Source organism: Passer montanus, unplaced genomic scaffold, assembly GCF_014805655.1.
Source record: "Passer montanus isolate IOZ18808 unplaced genomic scaffold, ASM1480565v1 scaffold27, whole genome shotgun sequence".
Taxonomy (NCBI): domain Eukaryota; kingdom Metazoa; phylum Chordata; class Aves; order Passeriformes; family Passeridae; genus Passer; species Passer montanus.
In genome coordinates, this window is record NW_024367372.1 from 5,336,606 (window position 1) to 5,348,113 (window position 11,508).

Consider the following 11,508-nt stretch of genomic DNA (forward strand, 5'->3'; position numbering starts at 1 on the left):
TAAAAGTACACTTTTTAAATTGATGCTTTTGGTTTTTAACTTGAAAGTCCTAATTCCAGAAGACTAGCCCTCTAACCCTTCTATGGATTCATGTGGTTCCTGGTATCTCTTCTGCAACTTGCTAGATATGTGCTCATGTGACGGATACTTAGGTATTGATTTTCCCAAACCAAAGCTCGCAGCTAAAAAATTGTCTTTAACATGTAACTGGGAATATTCTTCCAAATAATTAGCTCATAACTCAGAAATTTGAAACGTGCTGATAAGGAAAATATGATTAGTCTGCAGAATGTCTTCTTCTCATGCTCAGCAGTGGTGCTAAAACAAAACACAGCTGAGCCTCTTCCAAGTCATGAAAATCCATTTGCAATCTTTCCAGACAGGTTCATGGAAAAATAATTCATTTATTGCTATACAACAATACTACATCAGGATCAGGAAACCTTTGGGTTCTGGCTTGCTAGAGGCTGGGAAGAGTTGCAGTATGCTTGTCTTACTATTATAGTCTTCTATGTCTAATTTTCATGTCATGGCCCTTCTGTTTAATGTGTGGGTGTTTTTGAAAGGGAGGATCAAGATCCTAGAAATAGCTAGTGAGAGAAAAAGTCCAGAACTTCTGTAGACTGGTCAGGATTGACAGGTAGTGAGCAGTGATGTTTGAGGTGTTCATGCCTTCCCCTGGAAAGAAAATTACTACAGTAGTCCTTTCCTCTCCAACTGGATATCCTTGTTTATTCTAGCCAACCCCAGTTCATCCCACCTAGGAACTGAGAGGCATCAGTGGCAAAAAAAAACCAAAACCAAATTACGTAGAAAATAGATCAGGTTGAACTGTAAAGCATGCAAAAAGGATACCATGAGACACTGCCACCCTCAGCTACCAGGCCAGCACTCCAGACACAGCTGACCTTGGCTGCAAGAAGGCAATGACTATTGCAGTGGAGGTTTTTCCAGATTGTCTAGGGAGATATGATCTATGATTTCCTTATGTGTGTCTGTTGGGACTGAAATATCTTCCTCCAATATGGTTCTGGAGATCTTGATGGTGTTAAAAACCATGAAAAGGACCAAACAGTATCAAGTTAACGTGTGAGGAATAGAGCTCACAATTCTTGTATCTTGCTGTCTGTTTCTGCACAGACAGGTAGGCTGCTGGAGAGGCTATGCCTTTGTCCTGTTTGTGGTTATGCAAGCCTAATGTTTCCCCAGCCCCAAAGGTGTTGGAATATATACACTCTAGACTGACTCCACTGGATTTTGTAGCAATTTGTACCTTCTAAGCCAACACATCACAGCTATCAAGCGGGACAGGGCTGTGCTCAGGCACAAGTAGGAGGGAGTGCTAAGCACACCACACCATGTGGCAAAAAATGAATTTCTGGCCTGCCTTGTCTCTGCTTCTTTACTTTAAATAATGCTCTTGAGAAAAATTAGAAGATAAAGTATAAGAGGAGATATTACAAGAAATGGAAAAGACTCTCTTCAGTTTGCATTTTCCTCTAGCTGGCCATAGTGCCAGAAAGTTTATGATGGAATTGAGCAACCCTTCCAGAAGGCAAAGGGGTATTTTGCCTCTTATGCAGTCCCTCTATTCACGAACTCATATTCTTTTAGCTTTTTGCCCTAATCCTTCCAATTCAGATGGGATTCATAACTTCTCTTGCAAGAAGACCTTCCTTTCTGAGGGCTCCCTTGCATCTGTTCTCCTTGAGGAGTATTCCTTTTGACGTGAGTTTCCAGTTGGAGCTTTGTCATCTTTCCCATAAGCATCCAGCCCCATTGACATCAGTGACAGAAATCCCTGTGATATGTAGTAATAGGGGAAGAGTACTGACTACTGTCCAGGTGAAGTGAATGACTTAAGATATGTCACGTTAATTGCTCTAAGAGAAAGCTGCTTTAATAGTTTTCTATACTGTGCTTGCACAAGGTAGGGTGGCTCCTGGCATTATATGAGACTTCAATTAATTGTTGCATTTGAAACAATTTGATAAATGCAAATGTGTGAGACATCACTCACCCTTTGTACTGAAAGCATCTTCTGCTACACTTTAGATGAGTGTGGAAACCAACTGAGTTCAGTTGGCTCCCACTGTTCAGCCATGCCAGTTCAAGTAGACTAGGAAACAACCAAAAAGGAACAGAACCAACCAACAAAAAGGTACCTCTTTACCTCCTCTCAGTGCTGTTACACTTCTTGATATTGAAAGTCCCATATTCTCATTTTAAATCTGTATATTGCATCATCTCCACTGTGATTTCAGGAGTACAGGCAAGCTTGGAGGATCTTTTGAAGCAGATTATTTACTCAGTGGTATTTCCATTGTTCTGTGTTGTAAAGATGTCCATACTCTTCCAGAAACTTTAGGAAGTTCATATTACTAAAAAAATCAAAATTACTTCTGACTGACCTCTACTTCTTCTGTCCACTATTTGTTTTGAAATCTCATAATTTATAACATGTCCAGTATTTTGCCTTGACATGTGGTACAATTCCTTTTTCCTAACTAGCTGAGTAAAATTTCTTGGATCAGATCGCTGCTGTGAAATCTCTATGTTAATTTCACATTCACCTTCTGGAAATATTTAGCAATATTTAATTAAAATTTACTCTGAATATCCCTTTTTGCAAGACAGTCTACAAGAATGCTTTGTGGGTGAACCTGCATGAAAACAGACCGAATCATTTAATTTGGCAAAACAGAAAGATTTTCATAGAAAGTTGGTTGCCTGCCTTTACTTCAATGTACTGTATGTACTATGTTGCTGTAAAATGCTCAGTAAGCCACTTAACTTTAAAAGTTTAATGCTACACTGTCAGTTAAACAGTTTTCCCCCTAGTTTTTGTTCTTTAAAGACAAAAGTTTTAATTTCCTCTTAAACTAATTGAAAGAGATGATCTGTGTCTTTTGGTAATCATTTGGTTCAGCCTCAATGGAGAAATAATGCAGATGGGAAAAGAATATTAAAGATAATATATGGCTGAGGCAGTTCAGGATTTCTCCCTTCAGAACCTATTTCATGTTTACCAAGGAATCCACAGCCTCCTTACAGCATCTCTTACTATCAGTTGGAGAACTGTTCCAAGACATCTCCGAGGCTGAGAATAGTAGAGATGTTCTGCTCACTGGCAGCATCAAGAAACTACGTTCTTTGGCAGACACATCATCTTCCAGTATAAATCTGTGGACTGGGATAGTCATGAGGCTTTCCCACCATCTGGATTTTAAGCTGGTCCCTACTACATCGTAAGGGAGCTGAAAGAAACAGAGACAAAGGCAAAAAAAATCATTGCCTAGACTGAAGGGCATCTCTCAGGGTGACTGAGCTCAGCAGATCACCTCACCAGTGCCCCAACCTGAACTATGCAGACAGTTTTCAGAGCTGTTGTCCAGTGGCTGCAACAGGAGAGTGATAGGAGTAATTCCAGGCTAGGAATTCCCAAGGACTGCCATGTAAAGGAGAGGGTAAACTTTTTCCACCAACAGATACAGAAAAACTTGCAGATAAAGCAGATGGTTTTTATTTGCCCAATATACCCTGCAAAAACTGAGTTCATTCTGAGCCATCTGACCCCTTATGGTGGCTAGAGGGAATAATTTCATTGTGCAAATTCCTTGTTAAAGCTTTGCAGTTAAATTTTGTGTGTGAAATAAAAGTACATCTGTGTTTAATTTTGCAAGTTTGCCATACATCATAACCTCAGAAGAACCCCTCAAGATCATGCAAATTAAAAGCAAGTATGCAGATGATTTGCATGCATGTTTTTCTGGGTTAGACATTCCATCGGAATGCATTGGCAGTGAGTGGCTGTGACTAATGTAACAGAGCATTACATTTAACGTGCTGCATTATACAGTTTTATGCACAGTAATGTAATAATTAGTTTGTCAAGATATCACGCTCAGTTCAAATTTAAATAGTGTTGCTCTCTGCTGGTTAGTCTTGTGAACTACATATTTCTTAATGTGAAAACTGCCCATTGAATTGTTCTCAGAGGTAGGATTTCAGGTCCCATTCCACCAGCTGCTATCCAAGCACAGTGATTTTGTGAGAATCCAGGAAGTATAAGCAACAACAAATCACTCTGATCACATTCACTCTTCTCTCTGGCAGATGTTTTTAAGAAACAGCCTTAGAGACTTAGCTCTTATTCTACAGGATTTCTGCATGGGTCCTCATTAACCCATCTTGCATTTTTGCATTTGATTGTTCTTCATATTCTTTTCTATTCCCTCTTCTTCCTAGATTTCCCATCTCCTGAATAAATATTATGAAGAGCAACATTTAAGGATGTTTCTCTTACACTTACAAAAAAAGTAGCAGCCCAAACTACATTTTCTGAAGAAAAGGAGCTAGTCAGCAAATTAGGTATGCTTTGATTTTACCACTTGGACTGAAAATTTAGGAGGATTTTTTCTCTGGCTTTTCTAGCAAAACCTGACTGAGATCTAGAATTCTCAAGCTCAGTGCCAAAGGTATTCACCATGTTTGCAGGTACAGTCTTATCTGCTGTGTGAACTGCAAAGCTTAGGCAAATGTCAAGTGTTTTAGAACAAAGAAAGATTTTGGTTTCCACTTGGGCATCTAAGGTAACTTCAATCCCTGCTGACCAAGTTGTTGACTTCTTGTTTTTCTTATACACAGGTGAGGAGCCTGGAGAGAAGACAAGGTAATGAAACCATGCAAACCATTCTGTAGCACAGAGCAAAGAGTGATTATCTTTTTCCTTGACTCTCTATCATAACCAGTGCACAAGAGAACAAGAGAAAAAAATTGAAATTTGTCAAGACATTTGCATGCTGTTCACACTGATCATAACGTTTATTGCAGTTTATCCTGGTAATCTTGCAAGTTTTGCTGACTCTGCTCCTAGAAGTACAAGCTCTGAGGGATATCACCTTTAAGTTATTTTCATCCCACTTAACTAGGATATGTAGCTTAACTCAGTTTAATGTATATATCATTTGTTGACTGTATGAAATGAATACCTGACATTTATCCTAGAAAGCTGTTAGATGATTATAGATAAAGAAAAAATTTCAGTGTAATTATTAAATAAAGTATATGTGGGACTTTTCTGAAACTGTGCATTCTTTAATTTACTTCAATGCTATGTTTTAAATTCAAATATTACGAGCTATGGCGTAAGTCTTTCCCTGGCTTATGTTTTCAAGTACTGAGAACATTACAATCCAGATCTTTCATATCTGGTCCTATTTATGTCACTAGCAAAAGCTTCTTGCTGTGTTTACTTCATCACAGATGTGCATTGTAGGATTTTGAAGAAATCTTCAAATACCTCTTGGTCTATTTCTCCTTCCAAACAGACAATCCCTGCAAGTGTTCTGATTTTAATTTAAATTATATGCATCAGTTGCTGCTATAAAACAAGTTAGTCTTGGCCCTGATCTTATAGGTTGTCAGGAAACATTTTATATGGAGAAACAATGAACAATGAATATATGATATAACTTGTGGAAAAGTTGTGCTCCTGCAGTTTTGACTCAGACATTATTTCCACTTATTATGGTCTTTGCTGCCAGTGTTTTCCAAAATGGCAAAATCAGTACTCAAGAAGAAAATATGAGTGAGGGACAACATGTACTCAGTGCAGCCTGAGGGTTTATTTTGGGCTGTAAAACAAGGACACTTCAGCAAAATTTAAGTACATAATATTATGTGACAAATCTCAAACCAGGACAGGGAGTGTCCCACATAATTTTACTTTAGTACCAATGAAATGTAATTTAAAGGTAATGGAGGAGGACTAAAATATTCAGACAATCCAGAAAAGATTGCAGGGGTGTGAGATAGCCAGTTTTTTCCCCTTTACAGCAATTACATAGTAAATAATTGGGATTTTTTTCCTTTTCTGTAAACATAGCTAACTCCTCTATTCCGATTCAAAAGTGCTGCAGTTGACTAAGATAGCTTATATTGGTTGTTTCATCAGAGTTCCTGATTAACAGTCAGAGCCACTGGTGTACCATGCCTTTTCCTGCTCACTGGCTACTGCCTAGGGGCAGCAGTGGTTCTCTGCAGTCATCATCTGCCTTTCAACCTTTTATACATCTTTATACTTTTTTAAGGCAGCTGGAGACCTTCTTGTTCTTTAAGGTCAACCCAATGTCAACAATGAGAGCACAGAGGAGCTACTGCATCTTTACCATGCAGAAAAATCCACATATTCTCTATAAAAAGGCAAGCCTTGTCTTTATCCAGAAAGGATTTTGCTTCTGGAAAGGTCTTGAAATTCTTCTTTTTATAGCTAACTGATTTTTATCTACATTTAAAAAAACACAACCCAAACCTAACAAAAACCACAAACAAACAAACAAACAAACATAATCTGCCATCAAATACATTTTATGTCAGAAACACTGCAATTTGAATGTGACAGAGTTTCATATAAGCATGTTGAAATGAATTGATGGAAAGGGAAATTAAGTACAATAGCATTTCTTTCTTAAATCGAGCTACATATTACTATGAGAAAACTAATTAACAGGAAGTTTAAAAAGAGCAGCTAGAAGACAAATTTTTTATAGCTCACATGGAGAAAGTTTAAAACCACCACATCTGAGGATTACAGCTAATGAACAGTGCTAATTAAACAGAACCATTCAATGAAAACAGAACCATTCAATGAAAATCCAACCACAAAATAAAAAGGATTCAGCTTCATGAAACAGCCAAATTAAAGACGAAAGTAGCTCTTAAAAATACATCTTCCCAAATAGGTGGAAGTCATATATAGATGGGGGAAATAGAAAAGGGCATATGAGCTACCAAAGGAAGAACAAAGAATACTAAAGATGGAAAAAAAAAACCTGTAGAATTTTGGGAAGCTGTGAAGAGGCAACTGCCAGAGAATTTATTTTATTCACAAATGATCAAGATGCAACAGAAATTCTTAAGGCATTCTTAAGCATCTTGAAGGAAAGTAATCTGAAATCTTGGCATTATTTTCCATGATAGAGGAGCAGTTTTGGATAATTGATGAGAGCAGACAAGACATCAACATGCTGCTTTGAATGATCCATATTTTGAACAGTGTGTAGATCTGGTCATTCCATACAGAAGAACTGGAACTGAAGTAGGTAAAGTAGATCTAGGAAAGGTATAGAGAAGAACAAGGATAACCAGAAATTTGAAACAATTGTTCCATGTAAAGCAACAACAAAGAAAGGACTTTTCAGCTTGGAAAGGAAAGATCTATAAAAGTATGAACAATGAAGTAATAAAAAGGAAAATTGTTGAGCTTTTCTCTCTATATACAAGTGTGGAGATGTGGAAGTTTCAAAGCAATAAAAAGAAATAGTTTTTTAAAGTACCTTTCCCAAACTTAAATATTTACATTACTCAACTCATTGGTAGATCATACTAAGGAGAGAACAATTCCATGTAAGTTCAAAAACAAGCAAGCAAAATTGGCTAAGAAGTAATCAGATTAACATTGTAGAATCTCCACTAATTAAACATGCCAGTCTGGATTAAAACATCAGTTCAGGAAGTCCATGAACTTATAGAAGTAAGGGAAGTACAGCAGGGGAAATACAAAAAACAGAGTATGTTAATAACTGAAACAGCCTATGAAACCACATTTTATGTTCCTTTTATCAAATTGTCCATTTCTTTATCCTTAACAACAGCGGAATATTTAGTGATCAATGCTTATTTTCTCCAGTACATTTCTTGTTCAATACACACACCAGTATCAATTTTGGTGGCTATTCAGGTTTTTGTGGATGTTGCCAAGCTTGGAATGTTTGATGCTGAATTAGACACTGATGCCTTTCCTGTCTTTCAGCCCTTTCTTTCTACCTGTCTTCAACCATGTTTTGCCAAAAAGAGAGATTTCATTTCTTGAATAAAAATGATGCTTCATTTACCCTCTTGTTCATTTAACTTCTTGGTTTTGACTTGTTCTTTCCTTGTTTTCTGTAGTTTTTGATCTAAATGTGTGTTTTCTCTTAAGTTTCTTTTCCTACATAATTCAGTTTGTTTCCTGCCTCATTCAGTTTCCTTCCCTGCATAGAAAGCTTGCTCTGGAACCCAGCTGAGGTAGCCTGTTACAGCTCTTCCAGCAGGAGCACAGAGCCATCCCCAATACACAATGGTCAGTACGGATTGATCTGTTGCTACCTCAGCACAGATTTTTTACAGAGACCTGTTTTCCACAGTTAACCTACATGTGGCTGGATCAGTTCTGCATCTGAGGAAACACGGCTTTGTGCTCATAGAATGAGAGGGATTATCTTTTAGCTCTTTGGAGTGCTCACTGCCTGACAGACTTTGCCTTGGACCTCAAACTACCAAAACTTGTGTAATCACAGAGGAAGCAGAGAGCCCTCCACCTAGGAGATGGAATGTGTACCTTCCCATCAGCACTGAACCTTTCCCCCCTGCTCATCTTACCCCTCATCCTTGGCTTTGTTGGGGTTTGTACCCTGAGTTTGTATTGCTGCTTGACAGTCACCATTGCATTTTCTGGCCTGCGTTGTAAATTCAGGCACTTACAACATTGGGCCATTTTATGCTGACAACCTGATGTAAAATGAGCTCCTCCACATGGAAACAACTCTCAGGAGAGCAAGTTCCTTCCAACTGGCTTCATATTTTGTTTACTAAAGCAGTTTGATTGTCTCTGAGTTATACTCACATATCTTGTAATTTTTCAGTACTGCTCCTATTACTTTTGGTAATTTCAAAGTTTTGAGCCAGGTTAAATTCTCCTTTGGCAACAATCATCCTTTGAATTCTCTCCTTATTAATACCATAAACCAATTTATAAAATAGCATTCCCTCTAGGACATTTGCAAATGAACAACATTCAGTGAGCCTTCCTTCTACCACACAGAGCTGCTGTTTCTTCTTGTGTCTCAAATTATTATGAAATTTATCACATTCTACAGAAACACTTAGGTTTCGTGAGTGAACTTTTAAGATCTTTCGTAACTCTTCTAAATTATTACCATGGAAAATGGGACTGGAATAAATCTTGTCCTGGAGCATCCTTCTGCCCTAAGACAAGAGGAGTTCTACCTGACTGAGTTGTTGTTTTCCAAAGACTGTAAAAAACTGAGTAGGAGGAAGTTTTATATTGCCATTGATTGAAAGTTTTTCTTTATCTGCAGATCTTGTCTACAGGAATAGGGACATCCCAGCTTGCATAAATTGCTGCCAGCCCTTATTTTATTCATTGTCTCTGTTCAGTCTTCCTGAAAAACAAAAATTGCTGTTATGACTATTACTTCCCCCTCCCACACCGACTTTGAAATGGGATCAAGCAGCTGCAGTCCAAAACCTATTTCCTCCTACAGCTGAGCTGGTGTGCAGCCGCTGGGTGCTCCTTTTGCTTACCTGTAGAAACAAGATTGCTGTTCTGAGCCCCGACTGATTCTTGGCGTTTGCTGCAAAATCCAGTTCTGGTGCCTTTCAGACACAGCTCTGAGCCTGGTGCTATAGAATGTCTTTCTCTTGGCAACTCTCCTCCCTTGTTTCAGGAAAGTAAAGTTCTCTTTAGTCATAAAGGGAACAGATACAGCTGGGACAGAAGCTCTGGAGCCCAAATGGGGCAAACACTTAACTATTTTGCCCAAGCTGCGTGCCTATGACAGTTTCAGAAATGAGCCTTAAGGCTCTTAGTACTTCTAGTCTCTGTAATATTGAAAGCAGACTATGTATTTGGCTGGATAATTTTTATATCTCCTTTGGCCTTGTCTTTTTCAGCCTCTTAGTTACTCAGAGAGACTTTACCAAGGTTTTTGTGTCTGGTCTTACAGATGTAACACAGAGCTCAAGGGAGATGACATATTTTGGATCTGGTTAAGACTTGGCTTCTCAGGGAAATGTTACTGTTATGATTTTACTTTGTAACTCAATACCAGTTTTATATTCAGCTCTGAACTCTGCAAATGTTAAGGAGCAAAGCTTTCCTACTTCCCCAAGAGGTGCAGCATAATTTTACGAACATTGAAGGTAAAGAGTAAAGTAGTGAAAATAATTTACTGACAAAGTCCATCTTAACCTGGACTGTCTCTGCTGATTTAGTCACTAGACACAGCCCATCTCTTTCACGCTGTAAGTACTTTTCAGCCATCTGAAAAAACTTCTAGCATGTTATGCAGACTGCAGGAGGGAAGAGGAGAGATGTACTGCAAAATCTCTGTGGTCTGGATAGATGAGCCTTTGACTTCTTGACAGTGTTCACAAAGATCTTGTGCACTGTACCACTTTTCAATGCTGCACATGGAGTGTACATTCTAGATTCAATAACAATGAGATAAAATGTCCAGCTTATGATTTAGCTGCATTAGAATTGTCCACCTTATGTGCTACTTCACAGGCCTTATTTTTATGCATGTTGTTGAAAAGCACAGAGTCCATAAATGAGTGGTATTAGTTTTGTACAACATCTTCATCAGTGATCTGAGGAAGGACATGCCCAGGGAAATTTGCATGTCTGCACCTGACATTAAACTTTTTTTTTTGGTCATCTGACAGCCCACTGATAGTGAGGAAGATCAGAAAAACACCAAACAGAGGGAAAGGGCAGGTAGGAGGAGATGGGTTTCAACTCAGCAGAGTTGCAAACATAGGGGTGGGCATCAAAGGAACAGCAGTCTAGTCCACATCCACATTATGCTGAGCTTTGAACAGGCACATGGAACCCTAGCTCCCTCCTGCTGCTCCACCAGCCTTGCTGATCTGAGTGATGGAAGGACAGGTTCTCCTGACCCTGTGACACCCAATAACACAGAGAGCAGCTCTCAGGGCTACCCTGACAGTCAGTGTTCTAGTGGGAACCCATCTAGGCTTTCTTCCTGGGATGCTGTAGCACAAGAGATTGAAGTCCAGTCCACACAAAAACTTGATGTATCTTCTCCTCTCGTACCCTGCCATGTCCACACTGTGCAGTTTTACCATTATCATTTCTTTTCGCAGGAGAATGGACAGGTGTTGCATATACTGGGTTGATCCATCTTCCCTTAGAAATATTATTGCAAAGACCTAAACCCAGTCAAGTGTCTATGCAGAGTATAACATAGCATAAAAGCACACCAAAAAAGACTGAATTGTAGACTACTTACAAAATGTCAGGCAAAAAAATAAGAGATGCTGTATTACAAGAAAGAGATGTACTAAACACACATTTACCTCTTTTGGCAAACAGACAGACAACAGAAAAACCATCAGAGACTGTCAACAGTTTGTATTTCATAATAATGGCAATGATCTTATTTTATTCAATTGCCTTGTCCCTCAGGTTCTAATAGATCTTCTTTGAATATAAATTCAAATGACTTTCCAGATGACATTAGTATATTGTTTGATGTTGTTAGTAAGTTATTTTTTTACCTTGTAAATAATGTACTCTCTCTTTCAATGCCCCCTGTATGAGATCAACTCATAGTGCAATTTGCTTAGCTTTTTCCTTGGATGGCTGATAGCAATCAGGCACTTTGAACAATCTATGTAGGTCATTGCAAAGCTAATTAATCC